This window comes from Vicia villosa, unplaced genomic scaffold (genome assembly GCF_029867415.1).
Source record: "Vicia villosa cultivar HV-30 ecotype Madison, WI unplaced genomic scaffold, Vvil1.0 ctg.000053F_1_1_2_unsc, whole genome shotgun sequence".
NCBI classification, from domain to species: Eukaryota; Viridiplantae; Streptophyta; class Magnoliopsida; order Fabales; family Fabaceae; genus Vicia; species Vicia villosa.
This window is the reverse complement of record NW_026704982.1, coordinates 35,438-41,545: the sequence shown is the minus strand read 5'-3', so window position 1 is coordinate 41,545 and position 6,108 is coordinate 35,438.

The window sequence follows — 6,108 nt, the reverse complement described above, 5'->3', positions numbered from 1 at the left end:
TAGAGATGTCACTTCTGTGGTAAAGTTGGTCATATCAGGTCCCTCTATTTCAAATTGTATGGCTATCCCAAAGCTCCAACTCTGCCTAAGGTTAACCAAGTAGTGGTTAAAACTAGGAAGGTATAGAAACCCAAGGAAGGTGCTAAAAAGTGGGGCCATGGGTCATGAAAGAGGTTGAATTACCTTATTGCTCATACCTCTCTCAGAGCTTCAGCAAAAGATGATTGGTATTTTGACAATGGTTATTCTAGAAACATGACTGGAGTAAAGAGTTTCTGGTTGACATTAGGGGTGTTCAAAATCAAACCGACCCAGTAGAAAATCACAAAACCAAACCAAACCGAAACCGTAAAAAACCGCATTTGGTTTGAATGTGTTTGGGCCATTTTTTAACAAACTGCATGGTTGGGTTAGGTTTGCAATTTGTATTTTACAAACCGAACCAAACCGCATTATGTAACAACCCCCAAACTTCAATAAACTTATATCCAACCCAAACTCAAACATATTATGCCTTAGCCTTACAATTACAAATGATTTTCTCTTCCTCATACTTAAGGTTTCAGTTTAAGTCTTCTCAAATCTCTCCTAGCGATATTGCACCTTCTTCTCATCTTCTTTACCAAATACATATCACATATTGCTTTCTATTATTTCATCTCTTAAGTTATTTATTTTTTATCTTATTATTTTTATTCTACTGTTCTCTCTTCCAATTACGTTTTTAATGTTCCTCTTCTTATCTAATTGCATCTCTTTTGCTCTTTCTTTTTCATCTTCTCTAATATTTCATCTCCTCTTTTTTCTATTTTATTAGAATATTTTTATATTATTTTATGCTACTATTTTATGTTTTTTATTCCACTTTTATCAAATTTTATTTTTTTATATTAAATAGAAACTAGTTATCCAAATATGATAAATTTTATTGTTATTTGATAATGCATAAATGACTAAATACAAAAAGATGTTTTATCTTGTGTATGTATGACTCAATTATTTTTATATAAAACCGAATCAACCGAACCAATCCAAACCGCATTGGTTTGGTTTGGTTTGGTTTGGTTCGGTTTTATTTCCAAAAGCCAACCGAACCAAATCGAACCACACACTTTTTCCTTTTGCGGTTCGGGTGATTTTTTACGTCAAAACCGCTCAAACTGCACCGCAAACACCCCTAGTTGACATAAGGTCTCACTCTACCAGCTATGTTACTTTTGGAGATGGTTCCAAAGGTGAAATTAAAGGTGTTGAAAAACTAGAATATATCGGATTTCCTAGTCTTGATAATGTTCTCCTTGTTAAAAGTATGACAACTAATTTGATAAGCATGAGTCAGTTGTGTGATCAAGGTCTAAAGGAAACTACTTGCTCATCCACATGCTTAATGTCCATGGAAGATGAGGTCAAGATGTCACGCCAGAAGTTGCAACATCAGACTGCTGCCAAATTTTTAGAACTTCCTCTTATGGGTCTAATAAGACCAATGCAAGGTGAGAGTCTTGGTGGACAAAGGCATGTCTATTTTTTGAAGTCTTCAAAAGCCTTTATTAACTCCTTCAAAGAAAACAAAAGGGATAGATGGCTCCCAAAAGTACTTAAAGAGAGAGCTCTCAAGAGAACAAAGTTCCCCCTAAGTTCATAAAATTTATCCAAAGGAATTCATTAATTAGAGTTTTGTGAAGGAATCACCATTGGATTCAGAGATGTAATATCTATTTTTGTTTTATCTCAAATTTTGTATTCAAACATTGAATGATACCATGATTAGTGAATTTTAGAGTAAAGCTATTGACACAAAATGGATTTACATGAACAAGTCTGACGGAGATAGTGTTGTTGGAGGATAGTTATTCTTGGGAAACAATCTTGTCCCTTGGATCAACAATAGTATAATTTATTTATCCCGGTCTTTAACTTAATCTAAGTATAATGCTGAAGGAAGCTGTTGCTCTCAATTGATTTGGATGCTTAAATAATGCAGTGTAAAACATGATGTCACGATATTGTACTATGACAAGCTGATTACAATTAGGATATTTAAGGATTTCATTTTGCACAACAGGACAGAGCTTATTGATACTGGTCACCACTTTATCAAGGGTTTTACTACAGGCAAAATTGTTTCTTCTGAACTTGGGGGTCATTGAGAAGCTACTGAGAGATATTTACTAAGACTTAGGATGCAAATCGGATTGAGAATTTAAGGGTGCTTTGAGAATTTGTACTGCCGAAGAATTATATAAATTACAGGTTAGGAGGCATACAAACAATATTTTCTCTTCCTTCCATCTAGTGGTTCATACAAATTCAAAAAAAAACATTATCCAATGTCAAACCCGGTGTGGTTATCTTTGGACAAGGGAATGTCATAAGAATACCTTGTAGTCAAAGCTTGGGAAGAGAGAAAGAAGAACAAAAGAGTGTCTCTCTCTCTCCTATTGTGAGTCCTCTAGTATTACTGAGAATGGTTACACTTCTTTAAAAACTCTTTCCTTGACTTGTAAATCGTTACAAGCGAGGTTATTCTTCTTTGTTAAACTTAAAACCTTATTGCGTCTCCCTCCTCTCAAGTTGTGTTTCAACATGAGTCAATATGCCAAAAAAATTTGATGCTAAAAAGGTCTAGGAGTCAAGAAAACAAGACATAGAGTACTGATCCAAAGAAGGTTGAGTCCAAGGTGGAAACATTTGTTGGATCATCTACTTGAGCATTTGTGACAGGGAAAATTTATAACAAAGATAAAGTCTTTCAAGAAAAGTCATGCTTAATTACATGACTCTAACTTAGTTGCTGATGAAGATTGAGTCACTTTCATCGACTCAAGTGGTCGATCTGAATAGCTAGTTTAAAAGATGAAAAATTCCTTCTGTTGTTTTTCTTGGTTGGTTCTGTAATAACTTTCTAACATTCTTTTTCTGTTATGGAATCATCTGGATCTATGTTAACAACATATAGTTGTTCTAATGCTCTGATATGATTAACTACATGATATGTTCTCTACCTAACATCTGATTACATCTAGTTATTTTTTTCTTCCATCTGTTGATTATGCTTGTATGTATGTGTGCTTCCAATTTTATTGTACATTTAATTTATTTTTCTAAAGTTTGGATAAAAAGAGGGAGTAAAGTGTTAGTGTGGGAGTTTGTTTGTCTTGATGTCATGTCAAATGTCTTGACATATTGAGTGACATGTTGATAAGAATTTACTACTACTTAGGGAGAGTAGTATTTGGTGGCTAGCCATATATGCAATTGTTAAGGGGGAGCATGAGTGTTTGTGATGCTTGATGTTGGTGTTTAAGGAAATTTTCATGCTTATGCTATTACTGTTGATATGTGTGCATGATCTCATACCAGATGTTCTGACATCTTGACTGAAGTTTTTATGGAGTAGGTTGAGAAATGCAATAAATTTAGTAAAGATGCTCCAAACTTCAAGAGATTGGTATATCTAATTGTGGTAGCTAGTTTGATAAGAAATATTTTTGGTTTTGGAAAATATTATGAGAGTTTGTTCTTGTGATTTAGGTTTTACCTTTACAATGGGTTAAGACTACAACAAGCATAGTCCAGCTAGATGGTTTGGCCAAAACCATGGCTAAAAGGGGGAGACATAGTTGTTAGTTTGTACCCTTAAGGGGCGTTTTTGTATCATGAGACAGCGGGAGTACTGTGATAGGGGAGCATAAAATTTCTTGTGTGTTGAGGTTAATATTCTCAATTTTGATGCGTTGATGTTCTGTGATGTCATACCACATGTCATGACATTTGATCTCTAGAGATTTCTGGTGTTTGATTTGTGTATAGATTTGTTGTGCATATAACTCTGATGTTTTATGTTTGCATTTTATACAAAGTTTACATGTATTTCATGTAGCATGTGCTTTGTTAATTTTTGGTCTTACTCTTTATCTCCAGTTTTTTTTTTTTTTTGCAAATGTTGCTTAAGACAAAATTTTCTAAAGGGGGATTGTAAGTTCCTTTGTTTTATGATTGATAGAAATTTTGCGAAAACATGTTTCATTTTTTAAAACATGTATCTGAGCCAGGTTGTTGGATAAGATGTTGTAACATCTTGAACAACTGATATAGCAGGAGCTGCTGTTACTTTCTTGACAGATTTAATTTGATTTTGTGATATTCTCTATGAATATATCTCACTTATTTGCGCACGTCAAGAAGATTTTATTTAGAGGAATTGATTTAATCTCCAACAGTGCATATGTTTCTAAAATTTGATGTTGAGACAATTTACAAAACTTGTGATGTTTTGTTCCAAGATTCAAGGAGATTTTTCTGCATAATTGGTGTAGCCCTCGGCTTGTGGATCAAGAAATATTTGGATGAAGACTTTTGTTTTTAAAAGGACCAAACAAAAATTTTCTAAGGACCAATAAATGATGAAGACTTTTGTATCATTGCTATCCAAAAATATGCAAAATATGTCATTTGTTTTTATAAGACCAAACAAAATTGTTCTATTTTATAGAGATTAAAAATATATTTAACCCTAAATTAAACACTTATTTTTAACCACCCAAACTGTTTTTTCATTTTATATTGTAAGTCTTTTTGAAATTTTTTCACATATTAATAAATTTAACTATATTTATTGTTGTACAAAAAAAGAAACAATAAATGATGAATTTAATTGACATTCACCGATAATATAAAGATATTTTATATTGTCCATTATTTATAACCGTTTGATTTTTATAAATGTAAAATATTATTTTTAAATTGTTATGATGCACCGACCGTGTAAATTTTTTTTTTAATTTATAATGTATATTAATTAATCTTATAAATGATTTTAAAAATTATATTTTGTTAATGGTATGAAAAAGATAAATTATGTATTAATTGATCATTTAATACATAATTTTTTCACCAAAGAGAATTCTATGTTATAGATTTGGCATAAATGAACGTGGCTCCCAATTTTAAGCAACATCAAGAGTAAATAAAAGACAGTAACATGGATCTACTCCAACAAAGCAAAAGTGCAATTATGTATTAGTTTAAAACTAACAAATATTACTCCATTTATTCATTATAGCATAGCAAAACCTTTTTTTTTTATTTCACATAACTTTTTTAAAATTTTATATATGTCAAATTTATGTTAAGAACTTTATTTTAAGATATTTTTTATTTTTAATTTATATAAGTCAGGTTAACTGTCATGCGGTCTAATCAATAATAAACCAATTTGACCAATAACATTCAATATCTTAACTAGAATTTTTTTTTTAAATATAACTAAATTTTTTAATTTTAATATCAAACTAATCAACATTTTACCATAATTTTCAAAATAACAATATTTATAAAATAAAAGATATAAAAGAGAAGGCGTCACTTGAACTGACGCCTCCTATATTTAATTTTTTTTCAGTTACTTCAATATTTATATGTCAGATTGTTGTTAGATTTTCTAACGGATTTACTTGCATACTTTTATATGCAAGCCCGTAATGGACAAGATTTCGCATGCAATTGTCACATCACTATCATTTAAAGTTAATGTGATTTAAAATTAATGATTAATTTTTCCGAAGCAACTTTTTCACATGCCTATCTAGTGTTTTAAAAATCGGACCGAACCGGCCGGTCGAATCGGTAACCGGTCTGGTTCAATAGTTGGATCGGAAATGTCTTTGAACTAGTGTGAATCGGTCAAAACCGATGTAAACCGCTAAAATCGGAAAAATCAGCGGTTTATGTGAACCGGCGGTTTAAATGCATTTCTTTATTTTTTTATTTTTTATTTTAAAAAATTAAAACAATGTCTTTTTGACTATTTTAATGAAAAATTAAAATAAAAAATAAAAAAATAAATAAAAATAAAAAATTTATTTCAGATGCGGTTGATTTTGTTACTGATAATTTTGATATTGAAGAAGGAGATTCCAACATTGAAACACTTTTTTTTATTGAAATTAAATTTAATAGACAATGGAATTATTTTATTATAAATTATTCAATTAGATTATATTGCGATTAAACTTTCGTTTGTAATTATATTTTATAATTATATTCTATTTTATTGTGTGTGATACCTATGTGTAAAATTTGAATTTAAACTATAAACTTGTGAAT